Source organism: Syngnathoides biaculeatus, chromosome 13 (genome assembly GCF_019802595.1).
Source record: "Syngnathoides biaculeatus isolate LvHL_M chromosome 13, ASM1980259v1, whole genome shotgun sequence".
NCBI lineage: Eukaryota > Metazoa > Chordata > Actinopteri > Syngnathiformes > Syngnathidae > Syngnathoides > Syngnathoides biaculeatus.
This window is the reverse complement of record NC_084652.1, coordinates 4,081,710-4,106,293: the sequence shown is the minus strand read 5'-3', so window position 1 is coordinate 4,106,293 and position 24,584 is coordinate 4,081,710. Positions and strand designations below refer to the sequence as shown.

At 45.1% G+C, this 24,584-nt stretch overlaps 1 long non-coding RNA gene across 2 annotated transcripts in view; it reads left to right on the top strand.

Moving 5' to 3' along the window:
• Positions 1–17,000, top strand: part of LOC133510873 (uncharacterized) — a 45,372-nt gene extending 28,372 nt beyond the window's left edge. Inside the window, exon 4 of one of the 2 annotated variants that reach the window (XR_009797728.1) lies at positions 16,819–17,000. This is a non-coding gene — a long non-coding RNA (uncharacterized LOC133510873). Of the gene's footprint in view, positions 1–13; positions 581–16,818 lie in introns of those variants that run through there. The other variant, XR_009797729.1, reaches the window with a different exon arrangement.
• Positions 17,001–24,584: the final 7,584 nt, after the last annotated feature.

Sequence of the window (24,584 nt, the reverse complement as noted above, 5' to 3'; positions counted from 1 at the left end):
ATCCGCGTTTTAGGGATGTGCGAGGAAACCGGAGTGCCTGGAAAAAAGCCACGCAGGCACGGGGAGAACATGCAAACCTCACGCAGGCGGAGACGGGATTTGAACCCCAGTCCGCAGAACTGTGAGGCCAACGCTTCAACCGAGTGCGCCACCGTGCCACCGAAAAACTCAACTTAAATGATTGAATTAAAATACAAAGGTTGAATATAAAGTGTGCGAAAACAAGCATGTTAAATCCATCCGAACTGTACATCAAACCAAGTGGATTAACAGTATAAAAATTTGACAGTTGCTTGAAAGAGGCCAATAAATTAAATGTTTCCAAATGGTATAATCTTCATTTCTTGGGTTGTGTTTTCTGTATTACAGTAAAATCCTATGAGAGGGTGGCTGGAAATAATATTGTGTACTGTGACAGGCAAAATAAATGCACTGAGTTAGCCCCAATGTTGTATGATACTCGCTCTTGTCAGTGGAAAAACAAACCGACACACACAAAAAAAAAAAACATGATACGTACATTTTCACCTCCCCACTAATAAATCACACCCAGAGTGTCAGGTTGGAAAAAAACAACAGTACAGCAATAGATTATCCACTTTGAGCCATATTTTCTCATGTTCTGTGTGTATTTTTATGTTTTTTTACCCACCTGACTTGCACTCCCTTCACCTCCGTGCATTCAACCATCCAGACGCGCCCGCTTTGTGCTTTTGAAATGAAATGAAAAAAAAAAAAAACACTTATTTGAATACTGCGATTAGTGCCGAGCATATCTATCAAATATCACATCGTATGAATCAAAATATTCTTTGATAGCAGCAACTAAGCTTGAATTGCAGGTCACGCTCATTTCAAAAACCACGTCGGACGCGGCATAACTTTGTGACGGAGGCGTTCAATCATCATCAGAATCAGATAATTTTTTTTCAATTTCATTTTTAATTCTTTTTTTTTTTTTCCAGTTCACAGATGTTAATATCGATTCTGAAGAAAAACGGCACTCGTTTGATTGGTGATGGTCCTCTTCTGTCGTCAGCGCGCATAGATTTTGTTCTGAAAGCCTTTAAAGAGGCAATTTTCATACATGTACACAAACGGACCGAGAATGGACGCGGTCGCGCTAAAAAAGAAACACAAGTGGTTCTTCTCCCGTCACGTAGAATGGAAAACCCGATTGCCGAGCGCCATCGACGGTGATGCCGCGCGTGTAATATTCATGCCTTGGGGGTAAACAAAGGGCCTGTACGTATTGCACCGTTGTCATGTAAATGTGCTTGTTTTCAACGGCCGATTATATGTCAGGCCCTAATTGGGCCGAGCGGGACTGCAGCCCCCTATTGCGTTGTGAAAGAATACACCAACAGTGATCACACATACGAGTGAACCGTGCGTTGGACGAAGGAGTTAAAAAAAACGAGCTTCTAATGGCTGTGCTGACGAACGGCCATTGTAATTTGAAATAACTAGGTGCAATGACGGAGATGAATGCGACCAAGGCTACCTCAAAGGCAGTGATCAGGTTACAAGAATAGAAGGTCAGATCGGCGTATGTGTAAGGGACCATTATGATGCTTAATGATGATAAAGGTGGCGGAAGGGATCACATTAGAGCGCAATGCTTGAATTGATGTTCAACCTCTTTTCCTGTGGCTCTGTCCTGTGTTTACTGTGGGTTTTAGTTCTTTAGCTGGGGTGTCTGTCCTTCGCGCTGATCCTATCGTCTCTGAGCTGTTCAGTGGTTGTCAGTCGGGTGGCTAAACCCATTAGCGGGGTTGTTATTAAAAAAGTGTCCGGAGGTCTGAAAAGTTCATTCACGCCGTTGATGATCATTTGGCCCTAAATAACGTGACGCTGATCCGGTATGTTCGTTTATTGTCATGGCCAGAACTCCCGGCTGAACCCAAATGCACGACTCACGAGGCTTAGTAGCAGTTTTGGAGGCGTCTTGATTCGATCCAAAGTCCAAAGTACCGGTAAGTAGTCCACAAAGGCAGCAGTTGTAGATTTGGCAGGCGTACAGTAAGAGGAAGGTCGCTAACGGGTCGGGGTTCGATACACGGGACAGCAAGAGCAGAAACAAGGAGTTGCGGGAACGTGACATGGGATCAACGATCTGGCAAAGACCAGGGCCATAAATACGTGGGCCGTAATTACGGAGATGACACACCGGTGCGGGCATCCGGTGATAGGACATCGGGGACCGGCACAGCCATGACATTTATGCTTTGAAGGAGATTCTCGCTCAGGATCTCATTGGGTTGCTTTACTGTTTACGGGTTAGCTTGGCCTTGCTCTTTGTCTCAACCAACCGTACAAACTATGTAAGATAAACAGAGTTATAAATTAAGCTTTTACAAAAGTAATACAGCTCAGTTTTGGTTTTGTTTCATAGAGGTAATAATGCAACATCTACTACTGTGGTACAAGTTTCCAGAGTTGATGAAATGGATAAAAGTAAGTCACGCTCGGATGATCAAGTCAACGTTTAGCAGTTTTTGGGCATGATTTCGACTTTTAACGGCCTTAATATCTTCCCAACTGAAAATGGGGGCTAAAGGCGAGGCCTGACATGACCCTGCACCAATCCAAATGGCTCAAAATGTTTCCAACATCAGGTCTTTAGGCCTTGTGTCCACGACTAATTGAATGACAATGCCCATGCAGCTGAGATTTGGCAGTCCGAGGAATTTTATACAGTCGGTTACTTGGATGAGTCACGAAGATGCATCGTTCAGGTTTAAGCTACAATTACTCCATCCATCCATTTTCATAGCCGCTTATCCTCATAAGGGTCGCAGGAGTGCTGGAGCCTATCCCAGCTGTCAACAGGGAACACAAGTGGTTGCCAGCCAATCGCAGGGCACATGGAGACAAACAGGCGCACTCACAATCACACCTAGGGGCAATTTAGAGTGTCCAGTCAATGTTTTTGGGTTGCGGGCGGAAACCGGAGTGCCCGGAAAGAACCCACGCAAAAACTCCACACAGGGAAGGCTGGGATTGAACCCGGGACCTCAGAACTGTGAGGCCAACACTTTCAAGCTGCTCCACTGTGCTGCCCTACAATTTGTCATACAGTAAATGTTTAGTTAAACTTATAGAATGTAGCAGAAAATCTATTAAAATACAAACACAGTTTTTCCATAAAGTCTTCAACACATACAGATAATCAGTCCAAATTTGAGAATTGTTCGCCCGATTGTCATGAACAGTTACTGTTTATTGTGGGGCGGAGTAAGAGTTCTGCAACTCCGAACCCGTGTGGTCAGCACCGAGTTGAGCTTGAACCACAGACCTTCGTGATTGTGACCTGGAATTGAAACGAGAGCCAATTAGTCAGCTCAAGATGACTTGCATTGAGACATATAGCCGAGGAAGCGGTTCTGCAGATTGGATAAATTCCGTCCTCAATTGGCGATCTATCACGACATCTGTGAAGTTAAGATTACCACAAAATGGAAACGTATACGCTGATTGCGGCCACTTAGAGGCGATCGGTGAGAGAGATAATAAAACGGATCTGAGCAAACAGCTAATTAAAGATGCTTTCTCTCAGGCAATCACGGGTGTAATGAATTGGTAATTACTTGACACAATAAATCCCAGACTGCTTATGCCAGCAGGTTTATAAAGGCAATTAAATCCTTGAAAAATAACGTCGCCGATCGAAGAGAGTCGACGTTGGCCTCAAAGCTTGCGTCGTAGAGTGGCTATTTAGCAACCTGAAAATTGTTAGTTCAACTGCTGGTTCTTCAGGGTTCGTACGGGTCAGGGAATTTCTGGAATATCATGGAAAGAAACGTTGCTTTTTCCAGGTCTTGGAAAGAATGTCGCTGTGCTGGAGGAACCTCCCTACTCCCTCCACGATTTTAGTCATTTAGAGTTATTTGCCGGCTGAACTCCAAGCCAGAAAGCTCGAGCAGAGATTGGAACCCGCAACTTCCGGCTGTGAGGCAGCTGTGCTTAACACCGGTTTACAATTTGCTCATATTTCCGAAAAGGTTTGAGAAACAATGAGCTTGACAACCACGGACAAGAAACCAAAGTAGCTGTCAAAACCCTGAAACTCGTCAAATTACAGGGCAGTGCATGTAATTTGATTCTGATTTGCATATTATGTCGGAACACTGCGTTAAACGTGTCACCTGCAAAATATCCCAAAAGCAGTTTTTAAAAAAACAGGGATGAATGTACAAAAAAAAAAAAAAAAAACTTCTTAACTGCAGAAACATCTTGGAGTCTAATGAAAAATACACTTTTAAGTCACGTGTTTATATTTTGTTGACAAGGTTTTTATCCTTTGGAGGGCGAGGGAGACCGAGGCCAAGTGCGATCACCCCGCATGGTATTAAATATTGTTGATACTTCAGAACCCGGACCAATTTTTCTACGTTATCATTAAAAAAAAAAAAAAAAAAAAGAGTTGAACTTTCAACTTTGAAATGATTCGCACTAAAGTCATTCTAAGATCAGCAAATTGCATGACCGCAATCCTCACTTGAGTTCCCAATGTGTTAAAAAAAAAAAAAAAATGTAACCTCCAAGCAAATTCCCAGATGATATTCTACGCTCTCATGGATAAACCCTCCCTAATTGAATCGCGGGGAAAATGTGATTGACGTGTTGTCTCCGTGAGGCCCAAAAAGCCGATTAGGAAGTCACCGGCGGCCGCCCGTATGGCGCAATTAGGAGTTTTGCATACACGCAATTACACGCCCCCAAATTGAAACGCCGATGCACGCCGCTTATCTGCATACAAAGGCTTGCCTCGGGGATTTCAGGGGCAATACGTGCAAGCGGACCGATACCAATAATCCCGCTAAAATATGTAACGCGTAATAGGCTGATAAGACGATGCCGTGGATGTCAGACGATCCGCGCAGGGCAAATCGGCGATAACGGGTTCGTTGCCATGCCAGGATGTTATCGGAAAATTCTCCACCTCGACTTGGCAACGTGGCGCGTCGCGTGTCGCGCTTTCGCGTGAGGATGTTCAAGAGGGCCGCTCACTAAAACGCAGCGCGATAAAAAAGGGTTGAATACGCGGAAGAGTGGAAAGGCTCCTCTGAGAATAATTGCATTAACTGATTGCATTGATTCAAGCTTTTACCTTCTTTCGACGTGCGCCCGTCGATGGGAGCCGCTCGGGTAGCATCCCGAATATTTGCGCATGACACGTTTGCCTTTCCAATATTGACACGTTTGCGCCGGCTAAGCCCCGAAAAGTGATTTGGAGGAAGAGGATTTTGTTTCACGACTCGACAAGCAAATAGAGTTTTTTATTGGGGGGTGGGAGGAAGTCGGGCATTTTTTTCATTTGAAGTAGCAAAAAGCAAAAAATACTTTATGAATATTGACAAGCAGCATGTTTTTTTTTTTTTTTTTTTTTAAATTAAGAGGGAATTGGGTAAATAATGGATGGCATAGAAAATGGATGATTGCTGTGACAGTCTGCCAGGTCTTCACCGCAAGAGTCTTTTATTTTATAGGTCACGAGGATTTGGAAAATAAAGGGAAACCATTAGCTGCCTGATTAAGAATTCTCGTAAAATTGACAACCACCCAAATGTTTCCCATTAACTATAGGAATAGTTTACGCCATAAATATAATCCACATTATGTTCCCAGACCCTATAATATAATTTCACATTTATCTCACTTTTAACTAATTACTCCTTAACCAATGGCTTATAGATTATTAACAGTGAGGATGTGGTTACATATGTGACTGTTTTACAACCAATAATAAACACCAAAGACTGCTTTCCTGTTTGTTTTCACGTGTGGTCACACGCTGTGCTGCCTCGAACGGCAGCCATTTTCGATCCCTGAGCTCCGTTACTCATACATATGCAAGGTGGACGACATGTTTCCAACTGCATTTATTTTAGACGCGACCCGACAAGCCCAGATTGACTATTAGGCTACCTGGCGTACACACATCACGGGACTCAGGATTGCGTATCGTGCCCTTGATCTTTTACTCTTGACATAAATCACGAAGGAGTTGCACTTACCTGTATGCTAACATGGAAAACGAAAGGTGGTGGAATATTATTTTTTTAATATCGAGGCAAACTCCCTTTATTCCATTTTTTTTTTTCCAAAAAGTAAAACCTGTACAATAGTTCACTACAAGCAAAATGAAATGTTCATTATTCGTTTAAAATTTGCTGACAGTGGCAGGAAGACAAAAGAATAAATCCAGTATTTCTCTAATCTTTCAAGTGACCAACAAAAAAAGGATCTTAACTGTAATGTTGGCCTTCTGAAAAGAGTTATCGATTAAGCTTGTTAGCTTAGCTCGGCGACAAACGACGACGGAGGTTGAAGCCGGGCAGCGTCGGGCAATCGTCCACAAAGCCAAGTCTCCGTGAAGGACAGAGCCGGCCGCAGAAAGTCCAAAGTCTTTCGTCGGAAGCGTTAAGACGATGTCCCCGCTTACGAAGGCGGAGTTGTGCACTAGATCGCGAGGCTTTGCAGAGCGCACCGACTAGTGAACTCTGGAAAAAGCTTCAGCGAATTGGCGAGAGTTGTCGAAAAAAAGTCAGAAGAAGGCTCCCGATAGATTCTTGTGTACCTGAGTCACAAGACGCCCGTGAAACAAAAACACAGAGTAACGGAGAGCATTCTGGAAGTCTACAACACTGGTAGGTGTTCGGTAGAGAGGTTAAACGGCGGCGCGCGGTGGTGTGTGGGTAATTCGGCGAAAAATGTGACGTCAGTGAAAACAACCCATTAGCCATTGTACTATATTTTGATTTTTGACATTTTGAGTGTTACATACTGTGAGTTGAGACTAAAATCCCCTTTCCTCAAACCAGAAAAATGTTTGACAAAGCAGTTGTATTGCGTTCAAGACAATTCAATCACACACACAACAACAGGCACGATAAAACAACTAACACAAAATAGAAGTTCAAAGACCCGAGTAGTCGAGCCCAACGGCGAATCGCCACCAACGTTGAACGAATGTTCCCAAACAGGCCAACGTTCTTTCCGGCGCATGTTCAAAGTGAACGAATGTGCCGGAAATGTCCACGGACGAACGGCAGAGGGCGACGCGGTGGTTGAAAAAAAAAAAAAAAAAAAAACCCCGATGACGGTTTTTCTCGTCCTCACATAGGCACTCCTTGGAACGTTCCAGAATTCCGCATCGCAAAAGATCTGCATCATAATAACTCAAAAGTATGAAAGGAAACGGCATCACAAAAGATCCCCATCATAATAACTTCAAAGTATGAAAGGAAAATAAAGAGAACAAAGAATAAAAATACACACGCACAACAATACAATAGAGACTCCCATTTACAAACCGCTAACTGTCCGTTGCAAACAATTTCATGGATTCATTTCTCCACTTATTGCTCGTTACTAGTTAGCTAACCCTAACCCACTTTTGCAACTGCTTTCATGTCGGTCACGCCAACCGTCTCCAGAAGCCAAACCTAAATCCGAAGGAATATAAAATTGGACACACGTGTGCGACAACACACACACCCCGTCAGTCACGCGTTCCAATACTTTTGCTCGCATTGACCGCTCGGGTTCGAACAAAAGGTTCTGTTTTGGCAAATCTTTTTCTGTTCCAGAATATTGAACACAACTTTTTTCCAACACGGTGCGCACTTCTAAGTTATGTAGCTAATGCATATGTAAATAGAAAATAAAAGATGAAATGTTGAGGCCATATTCATCTATTAAGGTAAGACTCAGATGCTTTTAGTTTATAGCGAAAACAAACAAACATAGGATAATTGAATTTAGGGGGAAAAATGTAAAAACATATTCCGTACTTAGTTTTGAAAAAAAAAAAAAAATAGTTCAATTAAACAACAACCTGGATCCCCTTTGAAGCCTTGGCAACGAGGCGAGAAATTATTCATCGGCGCATAATATTTTGTATACACGAGGCATTCATTCATTGTAATAGTTTTCCAATGTCACACTTTTTCAATGTCATTCCAGAAATCAATTTATTATGTCTCATTTGCACGGCTTTGGCCGTACTCGGGGGAGGTGAGCGAGTGCTTTTATCGACAAACATTCAAAGCCGCGAATGAAGCAAACTTAAATGAACGTCACGTGCCAAGTTTTTGGGAAGGTGAGAGGAAGCCGGAGTTGGCGCACTGGAGGAAAAAATTTGAACCGAGATTGGAACGCGAATCCTTTGGCTGCGAGGCAAGGACACAAAACACAAAGACGAATTAAAAAAAAAAAAAAAAAAACGGGCAAATTAAAATGACACATTGCTGCTGTCATTTTTTTTTTTCTATAAGTGCCAGCATTTGTTTCTGTGTTGTATTTGCGGACGCATGTTTCGATAATTTGGCGGCGTTGAATGTCGGCGACGCTGAGGCGTCTTGTTGCCACGGCTACAATGCAAAACGTGGCTGGATGTCAGATTACATGACTGTGAATCAAAGCGAATTAAAAAGTGGATCAGATCTCACGCGATTTCTTGATAAGGCTGAAAATTTGTTTGATATGAACTCCAATGCTGCTTTCTTAAAAAAAAAAAAAAAAAAAAAACCAACACCCTATTTTTCATAATTTTGGTAATATGCACTGAGCATCCACTTTGTTAGGTACACGTAATGGCATCCCAGACAAATGATGCTTCACAAAATTCTGCCAATGAGGCTCAGTTTTGAGTGATCTTGTTGTAAGGCTAATTAGCATTAGCCAAATGCAGGCATTTTCCCGGGGTCCGAAGATTGCCCGTATAACTGATTATATTCAATTTAAAGCCGTTTTTATTATTGTAGTCATAATTGACACCCTCAAAAACACATCGAAATCATTTCTAATGGTCGCCTTCCCTTCGTACGCAATGGACTATTCCATCTAAGCATCACATACGTGCACAACGTGCGTAACCGACAAGAGCAAACGCCAGATGTTCCCGCCTGTAGCATTAGTACTGCTGTCAGTGTCGGCCGACAGGGACGCAGTAAAGCGGAAACTCTGACGTGACGTTTTTCATACTGGAAAAAGAAAAATATGAAGGTGGTCAAAATGCCAAACAAAATTAAATGTCGAGTCATTTCCAAGCAAGAAAAGCGTTGAGATCGTTGACTTATCTTGCTCAGGAAACACAATTTTCACAGAGCCACACCTTTTAGTTGATGATAAAGAGTAATATCGAAAATCTTTGCGGTGGATGGAGGAGCGCCCCGCGACCGAGCTCGCCTCGGGCCCTCGCATGACTAAATAAGAACGTGGCGTTAACCGCAGAACCGCACCGCATCGTTTCTTTTGTTTCATTTTTATTTTTGTTTTTGTTTCCGCGCCTTCTCACCTGAGCACCGTTCCGACAAAAACAACACCACGCCACGGACAATACGTCTGTCTCACTGTCGGCCGAGCACCCGCCCGCTTTGTTTGTGACCGAGCAGATGGAATCATCGATTGCCGCCTTCCCGCCCTGGCTGATGATATACTGCGGCACTTTGAATTCGCTGCTGCTGCGTGAATAACAAAAGAGTAGACGGAGAACAAAGTTACGAAATGAACTCGACTGCATGTCATCTGCATGCATAGTTTGGAATTGTAAGGGAGCACGCGGGTAAAATATTCCATTACAGAACAAATTGCGTGGCTTGCTATGTTCCTCATGAATATGGTTGAGTCCGCCGCATCTACATGAATAGACCAGCAGCTGGTTGTGTTGAGTGTTTGTATTGTGTATCTCCGTGTGTGTGTGTGTGTGTGTGTGTCCCCACCTCCGAGTCATTCGCCACATTGGACCCTTCCGACCTGTCAATCACTCGTACAATAATAGCCAATCAGATAGCCGCGTTGTCTTAACACACCCCTCTCGCCGCATTGTCCCACAAGCAATGCCGGTTGTCAGTAGCGGGCGCTTGGAAAAGTTAAAGTCACGAAGAAAATGATCCTCAGATGCGCTTGGGGAACGCGCGATTCTGATGAAAGATATCCGGCTAGGTTAGAATCATTTTCCAAAGCCTAAAATACAGTTGACGAAGCGTCTACGATGGATTAAGGCTCGCGGAAGAGCGAACGTACAACTCAATGTGGACAATATCGACAAACACAAGGCTGTATGTTCAAAGGTAAGTGCGGGAAAAGTATCTTCTCTAGAAGAGTTTGATTGAATTATGATCAGCTTTCACTTTGTTAGTGTATCACTGACTTACTGAATGAAGTGTGTAATATTTTATGCCAAAGAGTCGGGTTAGTGATACGTCTATTTGTATCACATCGGACTTTTTTAAGACAGAGCACTGGGTTGGATTACGAGCCAAGGCAAATGAATTCACCCACTCACTTCTAAGACCGCAATGATATTACTTGTGATCTTTCCATGTAAAAAGTACCCACCCTGCTTTACGTGCGCAGTACGCTTCCACTATTTTATCCTGTTGGATTTCAACATGAAGTTTGTGAGGCGTCAAACTTTTTTGCATCGATCGCCAACATTTCGCTGTAACTCTTGACATTGCGTCCTGCCCCGTCCAAAATCTTAATTCCGTGTACATATCCTTGCGTGAAATAGTTGAGACCTCTCTGTAGAACTCTCTTGGACAAGTCTGACGCATTTGGCAAAAAACATACCCCAATATTATCTGGAATACACGATAGAGAATCAACTTCAAACATGTCCTGTTCACTCGCCATTTTGGAAGCTTGTGGGACATGGCTAAGGGGGCGGAGCTTAGGAGCGCTATCGGAAAGGTCCGTGAAAATGACACGAGCGGTTTGCAACCGCGATGTGTGTTTACCAGACAAGCTCGCTTTCTTCTTGGAGTGTGTTATCTTCAGTTCATAATAAAGCCCACTGAACATCATGCCTTTGCCTGGGAGTCCTGCATTTGGGTCCGCCCCCGTTCCGCTGGCTCATGACAGCCTTAAGCCTCGAACTCGGCATCCAGAGATGTTGCTCCAAAGCCGAGCTGTGATTTGTGTCGATGTACGTATCGAATCATTGGTTAAATACCAGGCTCCAAGAGAAACGACCCCATCGGATCAGGGAACCAAATATCAGATTGCCATTCACGTGTCCATCAATCCATTTTATGTACCGGATAGGATTGTGGATTGTGTATTGGATGCAGGAGCTTTTATGACGTCATACTTGAAGGAATATTTCTACCGAATCCAGCGAAATAAGGCTTTCTTTGAGAATAAATAAACCTGACATTTTCGGGAAAACTTCTCCTTACGGGGCTGGCCCGAAAGATCCGGAGCAAAGTTCGCACACGGATCACCATCGATTATGGAGCAGGTACCTCAAAGACATTTGTAAAGTGCTGATAAATCCAAAATGCTTTTTAATATTGCTGAGGAGAGGAAAATGTCACTGGTGTGATGGGACTGAAACATGTAAGATTGTCCGCCGTACTTCGTAAGCTGCAAATACATTAAGTACTGACTTTACTGAAATGTTATGGAACCATCCATTTTTTTATAGCGCTTAAACTCAGGAGGCTCGCGTGTGCGCTGGAGTCCATCCCAGTTGACTTAGATCCGAGAGGCGGGCTACACCACGGGCTGGTTGCCGGCCATTCACGGTGAAGGTCTAGACCGGGAGTATGAAACTCATTTTTGTCGCGGGCCGCATTGTACTTGCAGTTTCCGCTCAGAGTGTGGCTGTGAAACCATAAAACAATCCTTAACCTCCTCATCAAATTTATGAACTAGTTTTGGAATCAGAAATCAAGGGTAATGGGTTTTTCCCAACTATTGTTTTATGGTAAATACAAAAATGCTTGTAATTTCTCAATGTTATCGTATATGATGGGAAAATTTGAAATTTTGGTACAGGTTTGATACCTCTGCGGGCCACATAAAATCATGCGGCAGGCCGGATCCGGCCCCCGGGCCTTGAGTTTGACACCTGTGGTCTAGACAAGCAAGCATTCGCACGGAAGCTCAACTCACAATCTTCAATCTACCGGACACGCATCTTTTGCTCATGTGGGAAGACTGGGGCCCAATACGGAGAAACCGTTTTTCCCAAGTCCAGTTAAAAGATAGTCGGATTATGTCAGGAAGGGCAGCCAGCGTAAAAACCGTGCGAGTAAAAAATGTTTCCCAGCAATCGCCCATAAGACGAGTAAGCAGAAGCAGAGCGAGCGGTGCCGAGAGGGATCAGAAGAGATGCGGAATTACGGTTGTAACGTTTCTTCCGGGTGGGTTCAAATAAGTCACGGTACCGACGAAAGCAGCGCTAGCTAACATCGGTTTCTTTACTGTGAAATGGTGAATACCGTCCTCCCCGTGTAGCTTTTAAATCGCTCAAAGCATACGGCGGCGCATCACCGCAAATTTACTGCTGGGAAACGCAAAACTATCGACCGAGGGTCATGTTCGTTGCAGTGCACCGAAACGGCTCCGGAGGAACCCGGCGGATCAGACGTCTCGCCGCCTCGTCGCGGTGGGCAGAAGAACCGCGTAGCACTTGGATGGCGCATTCATATATTTATGTCTGATCCACACGGAGACACGGGTGCACATCCTCAGCTGGGGTTGTCTGTTCTTCTGAAGCATGACATCGCGTCAGGAAATGGGGGGGGGGGGGGCCCTCATATGGCAGATATCATCCATTATGAACAAAACAAGGAAGTCGATTTTAGTTCCTCCGTTTTAAATGCACGTTTCTTTGAGATAAGACGTCAGCAGTTGGGTTTTCAGAATTATTTATTTAATGGTTACAGGTACATTTTTTTAGAGTACAGAAGAGGGAAAAGCCAAATTACGCCCCCTCCTCCCCCCAAAAAAACTATTACAACAAATGAATATTATTGCTAGGAATGTAATAATAACGAGATTGAAATCAACACGGTGCACACATGCTGATGCGAGAGACCCGACGCGGTGAAAATTGAAATTCATGTGCGCATTTTGCTCTTAATAGAATGCGGCCGAAGAAGGGGGGACCCCAGTCACAGAGTTAGACCCAAGTCACCAATTTTAGTCCGATTTGGTGTTCGCGAGGCTTGACGTCGACTGGAACTCCATTTTTGGTCCTCTGCATTTCCGAGACGATGTACATTTAGTTTTGTTTTGTTTTGTTTTGTTTTTTTTGGGGGGGGGGGGAGTTGCATTTTGTGTGTAACGGGAGCTCCAAAGATGATTGAATTTGCATTCAAGGATTATGTTTTTCCTGAAACGTGGATAAGGATAACGGCAACCCGCAAAGACGGGTGAGCTACAGCGACTTTAACGGTTTAACTCGCTGCTAGCCGGTCAAATATGAACAAACCTTGATGTGGTTGTTGAATTGCAAAGACCGTAAAGTTATAAACAATATTGAGGCCTGTTTTACAATGATTTAAAAAATATATATATGATTTTGGCGACACAGTGGATCAGCTGGTGAGCCATTGGCCTCACAGTTCTGTGGAGTTTGCACGTTCTCCCCATTCTTGTGTGGGTTTTCTCCTGGCACTCCGGTTTTCTCCCACATCCCCAAAAACTTTCAAAATGAATTGGACTCTCTAAATTGCCCCAAGGTGTGACCGTGAGTGCGTCCGTTTGTCTCGATGTGCCCTGCGATTGGACGGCGACCAGTTCAGGGTGTAAACCCGCCTCCTGCCCGTTGATAGCTGGGATAGGCTCCAGCGCTCTCCGCGACCCTCGTGAGGATAAGCGGTAAAGAAAATGGATGGATGGATATCTGATTGTGGACTTATTAGTATAGTTAACTAATACAAATACAAGTAGTGAGTGCAACGTGGTGATTGATTGTGATTAATGTTGTCAATTATGACGCAATTCATAACTTAACTCGATTTTTGCCAGAGTAACTTGACACTCGCTTGAAACTTCAAGGTGATGAATTGAAATTTACGACGTATGGTGGGAATTTTAAAAAGGTTTTTATCGCGACAAAGAGCCCCAGAACGCCAAGGTCACGTTGGCACTTAATTTGTAAATTGCGAGCCAACATTTCTTTATTTCCTCCCACAACGTACGCGTCATACGTTATTGTCTGAAAAGACATTCAATAAAACATGAGATTGGAAAGCTGCCTTAACTCAACAAAAATTCCGAAAACTGCCGTGAAGTATTTTTGGAATAATTTTCCTCTCTAAAATGGTAATTCATTATTACAAAAGGTATTTCCCCAATGAAATACAGTATGTAATGAATATATATTTTTTTGCTTTCAACACATATCAGTTGGCAAAAGCTGTTGACCGCACGTTGGCGGAGCGCAGACCGAAGACGAATACGAATGTGGGTTTTGTGTCCGTCGGGCGGGTAAAGACACTTCAGCGTGCTTTGCTTTCCCCGCTGTGTTGCCTACCAAGTGATGCATAATCGCAACGTGACTGACAGCTCCCGGCTACACCTCCTCGAAAAACTCTCCTGCAAAATTATTGAAACGCTGAGCCTCCTTTTCATTTTTGGCCGGAGAACAGAAACATTTGGGTTTGGCGTAGAAATAGGAATATGAGACGAGAAATCAACAGCTATTGCTTCTTCTTTGCTGTTATTCTGTTGTCCATTTAAGTACAACGGCCGTCCCCCGTCGGCCATTTTGTCTGGCTATTGCTTGAGTATCTTCGCGTTCCCCCCCCCCCCCTTTTTTTTTTAGATATTATGGCCCCAAAGAAGAAAGCTGCGTCTTTTGGCGATGCTTCTGCACCCAAAAGAAAATGCATGACCATGCAAACCGGAGCTCAAGATCATAAAAAGATTGGAGAAAGGAGAGAAACTTTTATTAAAGACGAAACCCGTTTTTTTTTTTTTAGCGCACGTGAAGGGTTCTGGTCCTATGTCGGATAAAATGATCACAAAACAAGCTTCTTTGGGACTTGTCGAGATGGAGAGGATTGAGGACCAGGTTCCTTGGCGATAGCTCAGCGCAGCCTCCCCTTCTTCTTCTTCTTCTTCTTCTCCATCCACCTCTCAGCAGTAATCCCGAGTACATTCATTATCTTGTGTATTTCAATGTATTTGCTTTTTATACAAAGTATTTTGATTTAAATTGGAATCCGAGTTATGTCGAAAAGTCACTATTGCAGGAATGGATCTCAGTCGTAGACCGAGGACTCACTGTACTCAAAACACTCACATCTCAAATTATTTTTCCCAGTTTAACTAAACAAAGACCATTTATCTGTTTTTCCATCCATGCATTTTCTTTGCCGCTTATCCTCACAAGGGTCACGGGGAGTGCTGGAGCCCGTCCCAGCCGTCAACGGGCATGAGGCGGGGTACACCCTGAACTGGTCGCCAGCCAATCGCAGGGCACATGGAGACAAACGACAGCCGCAATCACAACTAGGGGCAATTTAGAGTGTCAAATTAACGTTTTATGTTTTTGGGATGTGGGAGGAAACCGGAATACCCGGAGGAAACCCACACAGGCACGCGGACAACATGCAAACTCCATACAGGCTGGTCCGGGATTGAACCCAGGACCTCAAAACTGTGAGGCCAACGCTTTACCAGGTGCCCCACCGTGCCCCCCCCTGTTTATCCTCACCAAAAAATTATTTGACTTTTTATTTGTATTAAAAGCATATTGTAAATACAGCAATAACATAATCAAACAGAATGTAAAGAGATCAACGGTTTGTGCATCATTATTTCATGGTTCGAAGCCCATTTCCATTTTGCTCCTTCGGGTGTGTGTACGTGTGCGTATTACGGCTGCGGATTGCATTGCGTAATACTGTGACCGTCAAAAGAAATGATTTCAGGAAGTGCCGATGCTATATGATGCATTACTCCATAGCGTCAACGGGGGGTGGGGGAGGGGGGGGGGGTGTAAACAAATGACGATCTTGTTTGCATTTTCCCAACACCAATAAATCACACCTCAGCCTGGATTGTCATTTTTTTGGAGAACGACAGACGATCGCAATAGATCATTCACTTAGCCTCTGTTTCGGACCCTTAGTCTAATTGTCGCAGGGGAAAATACAAAATCTGTGGTTTCCCCGAATGCGGAATGTTTAGATTATTTTTTCCCGTGCGACTTCAGAGGAATAGCGGTCTAATCCGCAAACGGAGCGAGCAGGCAATCCGACGAGATCTAAACTAGGAGCCGTCCTCCCAGAAATGTGCGAAAAATACTCAGTTTGGATTGAAAAGTGTGAGGAAGCGCTGCGGTCGGCACACGGCGCGGAAGTTTTAACACGACTGCGCAGTATAAAAACGGCAGCGAGGATGAGATTCCCTGGATAAAAGGGGGAAGCACAAAAAATGAAGAGCGATTCCAAGAGGTCATTTACGCCACCTGGTGTTTGGACCCTAGTGGGGGATTAAATTCGGCATTGAAATGATTTAGACGTCGGCCTGCCCTTCGCGCAATATGTTGCACGCGCTGTTCTGGTGTTTTGCGTCACAATCCCTCGAGCGGTTTGGGTCGTATCTGGCATGGAAAAGCCACCCGCCGGCCGGAATCCCTTCTTGATCCAGGGCCAAAATTATCGTCGACCGAGGCCCACGTTGTGAGGATATTCGCGCGGCAGCGGGCTTTTCGCCGCAGGCGCTGAGGAGCTCTTCCTAAGCTGACGTGCAGTCACGCAAAGCCCCCGCAGAAATTCATTTCTCCTCGCCGGCGTTGTCTTTTCGAACACGGTCAGCCTTGCGGCTCATCGCTCTTGCTTTTAATGCGCACCCGCGATGCAATTTTTGCGCCGTGTACGATAAGCAGAGGTGGAAAAAGTACTTAGTACTTAAAGCGGTTTACGGTGTTGAAAATTGCGAGCAAGGTTCGGATGAAACTTCACTTCACTAATCCCTCGCTAACTTGCACGAGGGTAACTCTCAAATATGGCCATTTGTCATGGCGTGCAATTATGAAATTGCGTATGAAAACTCTGTGTTTCTCAGCGACAGCCCAGAAACCAGTTCCATCAAGAGAAGATCTGTGCGGAGGACTGGGCCAAAATCCCTCCTGCAGTGTGCGCAAAACCCGGTGAACAACGACAGGAAACGTTTGTCCTCTGTAATCTCAAACAAAGGCTACTGTACCAAATATTAACATTGGTTTTCTCAGGTGTTCAAAGACTTATTTGCAGCTGTATCACACAAATAAATCGTTTAAAAAAAAATCAGACATTGTGATTTCTGGATTTGTCTTTTTAGATGATCTCGCTCACATTGGACAGGCACCTACCATGAAAATTTCAGACACCTCCGTGATTTGTGTTTGTTCAAATACTTTTTTTCTTCACTGGAGAACAGGGGCGTCAAACGTGTTTTTCCCCGTGGGGCACATTGTAGTTGTGGCTCCTCTCTGGGGGCCATTATGATTGTTAAACAATAAAAAATGTTGAATTATGACATGGCAATTTGAAATTTTAACAAAAATACTCGGAGTTGACACACACGATTTGCCTTCGCGGGCCAGTTCTGGCCCCCGGGCCTTGAGTTTGACACCTGTGGTGTAGAATGTGTGGATCGTGACCCCAATTGGGCACCTCATATGTGCGTATATAATGTATTGGTTGTTGTAAAGGTAAAGTGCATGCATGAAACCTTAAAAATTGTATAAATAATATCATCTCTCTCACAGTGGACACGCACCAACGATGAAAATTTCAGACCCCTCCATGATTTCTAAGCGGGAGAACTTGCAATATGGCAGGGTGTTCAAATACTTATTTTCTTCACTGTACGTACATGTCGCTTTCGGATCGGCGACCATTCATCCTGCCTCTGTTCGCCGGTCTGATGCAAAGTTGTCGGCAAACAAAATGGCCAATTTTCTACTTTACGAGACGGATAGTCCACCATATTCTCAGTAAAGCTCCTGAAGCCCGAGGTAACAGGTCAGCGTGAGACTGCGGCATTATGCTCGCGAGGCACAAGAAGTGCACAGAGTGATTTTATTGCAAATTCTCCACTTAAAGTAAAAAGTACAGACTCGGAAATGTAATTAACCGCAACAGCACAAATGTATTTTTTTTACCATGACTTCTCGTGTTTACATATTTTGATAACGACAAAAACTAAAAAAAAAAAAAAAAAAAAAAAGGAGCTGCAAAGTCTCTCCTTGAGGGCCGGACTCGAGAGACGCTGAATCATCGAGCTTCACTCGGAGAAAAAATATTTTTGCGGCGCGCTTAAATTGGGTCGCTCCGATCGTCTGGGATTTTAATGTGCCGGTGGCGGTGAAGCTGCCAAAGCGCAGTGGGGGGAAAAAAAATTACATTTTTTGTTGTTGTTTTTTTAACCACAACATCCCAAACAAACAAACACGAGGCTACATTACATGCCGCTAACTAACTAACACGTCTGCCTTCGGTGCGGGCACCGCGGGATCGATTCCCGCTCAGCGATGGTGTCGGTATCTGCCCTGCGACTGACTGGTGACCGGTTCAGGGCGTAGTTCGCCTTTCGCCCGATGCTAGCTGGAATAGGCTCCATCTTTCCCGTGAACGTTGTGAGGATAAGCGGCTTGGATAATGGTTCATGGATGAACAAAGGAACGCATCTTGGTGCAGTCCCCCTTAAAAGTCATTCGCAAAAAAAAACCCCACACCTTCTGTATCGTTCATCCATCCATTTTCTTAGACGCTTATCCTCACAAGGGTCGCAGGGGAGTGCTGGAGACAATCCCAGCTATTAACGGGCAAAAGGAAGGGCATCCGGCGTAAAAACCGTGCCAAACAAATACGAGCGTTCACCTGCGATGGCACGCTGTGCCAACCCCTATCGGGACAAGCCGAAAGAAAGACGGGGCACACCCTGAACGGGTTGCCAGCCAATCGCAGGGCAGATGGAGACAGACACCAGTCGCACTCACAATCACACCTATGGTCAATTAAGAGTGTCCAATCAATGTTGCATGATTTTGGGATCTGGGAGGGGAGAACATGCCACACAGGCGGGTCCGGGATTGAACCCAAGACCTCACAACTGTGAGGCCAACACTTTCAAGCTGCTCCACTGTGCCGCCCTCACTATATCATCCATCCATCTGTTTTCTTAGCCTCTTATCCTCACAAGGGTTGCAGGGGAGCGCTGGAGCCTATCCCAGCTGTCAACGGGCAGGAGGCGGGGTACACCTTGAACGGGTCGCCAGCCAATCGCAGGGCACCAGACAACCAGCCAATCGCACTCACAATCTCACCTAGGGGCAATTTAGAGTGTCCAATCAATGTTGAATGATTTTTGGACGTGGGAGGAAACCGGAGTGCCCGGAGAAAAACCCACGCAGGCACGGGGAGAACATGCAAACTCCACACAGGGAGGGCTGGGATTGAACCCGGGACCTCAGAACTGTGAGGCCAACACATTCCGGCTGCTCCACCGTGCCACCCCTACTATATCATCCATCCATCCTTTTTCTTTTCCCGCTTATCCTCACAAGGGTCGCGGGGAGTGCTGGAGCCTTTCCCAGTTATCAACGGGCAGGAGGCGAGGAAGCACCCCGAAGTGGTCGCCGGCCAATCGCAGGGCACATCCAGACAAACAGCCACACTCCAAATCACACCTACGGTCAATTTAGAGTGTCCAATTAATGTTGCGTGTTTTTGGGATGCGGGAGGAAACCGAGCGCCCGGAGGAAACCCACGCAGGCACGGCGAGGAGATGGGAACTCCACACAGGGAGGGCTGGGATTGAACCCGGGACCTCAGAACTGTGAGGCCAACGCTTTAGCAGCTGGTCCACCGTGCCGCCCCCACTGCATCAATTGCATCAATTATACCGACTCGGCTTTAACATCCGTCGCGTGTCAGAGAGCGACACGCTTTCCACATTCTCTTCCTCGAGCTGTCTAAAATTAAAAAGCGACTGATCGTTTAATACGAGCCGTTCGCGGCGCGGAATCGGCCTCACCCCGTGGCTCTTTCATCACGTTCTTATTAGCGCGCCTCGCGAGCGCTCGGCAACGAATTCGGAACCCCGCGGAAGAAACGCTCGAGAGCAGGAGAGACGGCGGCACGTGACGAAGAGTCGAGACGAGTCCACCTGAAGTCGTTACTCGCGGTGAGCTAAATTGCAACTCCTTGAGAAATTGCAATCGCCAATCAGAAATACCCGAGACAAAAATAGATCCCGTGTCTATAATGCCGGCGAATAGATCACAGCATCGTTATTTTTCAGGTTCGGTTTATCTGCAAATAATGTCTTTTGTCTTTTTAGACAGAATGTACTGCAGCTCGTTATCTGATGTTATTTCGAGCAAACGTAAACAATAAATCGTACGATTGTGATCGCTTCATATCGGTTAAAATGCGCACGATAATCCCGAGGTCGAACCAGTGAGGATAAATAAAGAGGACCGATGGGGACGGCAGCCAAATGGAATGAAGGAAGGATGGGTGTATTCAATATTATTAAAAATGGGAAAAGGCAAAAATACAGTCAAGAAAATAAGTATTTGAACACCCTGCGATATTGCAAGTTGCCCCACTTAGGGGGTCTGAAATTTTCATGGTAGGTGGATGTCCGCTGTGAGCGAGATCATCTAAAAAAACAAATCCAGATATCACAATGTATGATTTTTTTTTTTAACGATTTATTTGTGTGATACAGCTGCAAATAAGTATTTGAACGCCTGAGAAAACCAATGTTGATATTTGGTACGGTAGCCTCCCTCTGTTTGCAATACCGGAAGTCAAGCGTTTCCTGTCGTTGTTCACCAGGATTGCACACACTGCAGGAGGGATTTTGGACCACTCCTGCACACAGATCTTCTCTAGATCAAACAGGTTTCTGAGCTGTCGCTGAGAAACACGGAGTTTCAGCTCCCTCCAAAGATTTTCTATTGGGTTGAGGTCTGGAGACACACCAGAACCTTGATATGCTTCTCACGGAGCCACTCCTTGGTTTTCCCGGCCGTGGACTTCGGGTCAAAGACCCAGCCTCGACCCATCTTCGATGCTCTGACTGAGGGGAAGAGGCCGCGGTCGTCCTCTCCTTAATACGGTCCAGTCGTCCTGTCCCATGTGCAGAAAAACACCCCCGAAGCATGACGCCACTCCCACCATGCTTCACAGTAGGGACGGCGTTCTTGGGATGGAACTGATCATCCGTCTTCCTCCAAATCATGACCAAAAATTTCCATTTCAGACAGTTCCAGACCACGGAACTTTCTCCCATGAGTCCTCCGTATCCAAATGGTCATTGGCAAAGGTCACGTTTCATGTCAACCAGGTAAAGTGCAAGCTCACGGCGGTCTCCCGTCTTAACGCGCCAACGGATTTTGCATTTCCGACCCACTTCCAGTCCACTGCAACGCGTGACGGTCCTTTGAGACGAGAAAAAGCTCCGATTTTTCTAATGTCAAAATATTCACAGACGACGCCAACGAATCCAAGACCACTCGATGGCGTTTGTTTACCCATCTGGTGCGCCGCGTATTGTGTCGCATGTCGGTCGACGGGTGTGACGAGGCGCCGTGTTCTCGCGGCAGGTGACGGGGAAAGGAGCACCACTCAACCTTCCGCAAGCTCGCCGTGCTTCGGGGAATGTGAAGTGTCGGGAGCGCTGATTTCCAATTCAGATGAACATTCTTTAAATATCAAGAGGCCAATTCATCTTGAGGGGGTGAACCGCGTTTTGGAAACGTCGCATTTTAAAATCAAAGTGCGCCAGGCTGTATCATTGCCAGCAGCCTCTCAAATTGCCAAATTTCGCCTCTTTGTTTTATGAAAGTGTTGCCACAGCTGCCAAGGAAACCCGCAAAGTGATGATCAAGTAACTATGCTATTATTTATATATATTTTAAGTTTTCATGCATGCACTCCACCAACAACAACTACATATGGGGTGCCCAGTTGGGGTCGCGATTCACGCATTCTACACCGCAGGTGTCAAACTCAAGGTCCGGGGGCCAGATCTGGCCCGTGAAGGCAAGTCGTGTGTGTCAACTTCCAGGATTTTTGTTAAAATTTCAAATCACCGTGTCATAAATGACATCTTTGCAATATTGCAAGCATTTTTGTGTTACCAAACGTGAACAATAGCCCAAAAAGCCCATTTACCTTGATTTTGGATTCCAAATCGGTGAATAGATAATGAGGCGATTCAAATTTTTTTTATTGTTTCACAATCATACCGGCCCTCAGGGGGGAACCGGAACTACGAAAATGAGTTTGACACCCCTGTTCTACGGTGAAGAAAATAAGTATTTGAACACCTTGCTATATTGCAAGTTCTCCCGCTTAGAAACCATGGAGGGGCCTGAAATTTGCAGTCTCACGCTGACTTGTTACCTTGGGCTTCAGGAGCTTTACGGAGAAAATGGTGGGATATCCATGTCTGGAAATTGGCCATTTTCATTGCCAACAACTTTGCATCAGACCGGCCAACAGAGGCAGGATGAATGGTCGCCGATTCGAAAGTGACATGTACGTACAGTGAAGAAAATAAGTATTTGAACACCCTGCTCTATTGCAAGTTCTCCCACTTAGAAATTCATGGAGGGGTCTGAAATCTTCATCGTAGGTCCATGTTCACTGTGAAAGAGATCATCTAAAAAAGAAAAATACAGAAATCACAATGTTTGATTTTTTTTTTTTTCACGATTTACTTGTGTGATACAGCTGCAAATAAGTATTTGAACACCCGGTACAGTAGCCTTTGTTTGCAATTACAGAGGTTAAATGTTTCCTGTAGTTGTTCACTCGGTTTGCACACTGCAGGAAGGATTTTGGCCCACTCCTCCACGCAGATCTTCTCTAGATCAGACAGTTTTCTGGGCCGTCGCCGAGAAACACAGAGTTTAAGCTCCCTCCAAAGATTTTCTATTGGGTTTAGGTCTGGAGACTGGCTAGTCCACGCCAGAACCTTGCTATGCTTCTTACGGCGCGAGTCCTCGGTTTTCCTGGCTGTGTGCTTCGGGTCCTGGTCACGTTGAAAGACCTTGCCACGACCCATCTTCAATCCTCTGACCGAGGGAAAGAGGTGTTCAAATACTTATTTTCTTCACTGTACACAATGGAAAATGTGACAGCGAAAGTGCGCACACCTAAAGACGGCGGATCCGCACTGTGACGTAGAAGTGGACGCATGCATACGTCATGTAGTTCAGCTATTTCCTTTAGCCACAACGCTACGACGCTCAGAGATGCTAATAATGTTTTCCCTTCCTGTATTTTGTTCCCGTTTGTTGAATAAAGTGATTGAACGAGCACCTGCGGCTGTTTCCATCCCCGCTCTGCCTACGCCACCCGGTTCTGAATTACAATCACTCGAACTAGCGGCGGTCGGCTACATTCAATTAGCTAACGACATTTACGCTAATGGAGACAGAGTGCACTGTATAATGAAAGTGGGGCGGGAAAAACAACAACAAAATTCTGCAGTGAAGTCGCGATAAGTGAAACGCTGATGTAGCGAGGGACGACCGCGCCGTGGTTCATTCTCCGGATCCGGAATGTTCTAACCTACACGTAAAACGCCGGACGTCGCGTGTAGGCTTCGAATCAGGAAATGATTCTCTTTACACGGGGAAAGGAAGGTGGAGGGACGATTTAGAACTCCGCACAGCGTGAGGCGTCTGCGGCGGTGGCAAGTCTCGCTTTTACCATCCGTCCAATTGTAATTGAAAACGGACACACGCTGCTTATTTTAATTAGACGTCGAAATTGTGCATAAGGAAGTCAAGGGCGGGGGGGGGGGGGGTGCTAATCTGCCAGACGGTTTGTTTCGCGTGGCAGGAAAAAATGGCTCCTCGCAAATGATAATTTTATGTAATCAGCAGAGTGAAGTTGGTTTCAATCGTCGGTTCTTAAAATAGGGTCGCTGGACTTCCGGTGGTCCGCGGGCTAGCGCCGAGGGGTCCGCAATAAAACAAAAAAACGTTTTTTTAATTCACTTTTTAAAATGGCTTTCCATGCTCGTTACACTTTGACTTCTTTATTTTCTTTATTTTATTTGACAACTTTATTTTCAGAACAACTTGTGAATTTTGCACACATCATAACATTAACACTTTTCTATTAAAATGGGCACATTTTTATTTCCCTAGTTTTACATAGATAGATAGATAGATAGATAGATAGATAGATAGATAGATAGATAGATAGATAGATAGATAGATAGATAGATATAGATAGATAGATAGATGTTTAATTGCTTTGATTGAGTGCGTGTCCTCGGAGGAAAAAAAGTCTCCCCTGAACCCAATAATTTAAAGCCCAAGTGTCATGCCTATAAACATTCTAAAATAGAAATTGTAATGAAAAATACATATAGCATTATTCACTTCAATGTCTAGACGAAAAAATAAATACGAGCGGAGGGCACGTCATCCACGCACAAAGTTGTGGAAGTCTCATTTGACATTCAAGTGGACGCCATATTGGCTCCATCTTCTGTCTGTGATGTCACACTGGGACATTCGCCATTGAAAACACGCGGCGCCGCCTACTATAGGAGACGAACACGCCCCTTCGGACACGGAAGCTCTTTTTGAAGAAGATCTCACAACCGAGTCAAGTGGCAATATTACCCTATCGTTTCGAGAAGTGTTTAGATGATATACGGATCACGGCCAAACCGCTTGCGGGCAAACCACCTCCCCGCCCGATCCACCTCCGCGGCGGTGATAAACAACGCCGCCTGTGAGCGATGACGACGATGCAGCCAAACCGCCTCCCCGTCCGATCCACCTCCACGGCAGTGATAAACAACGCCGCCCA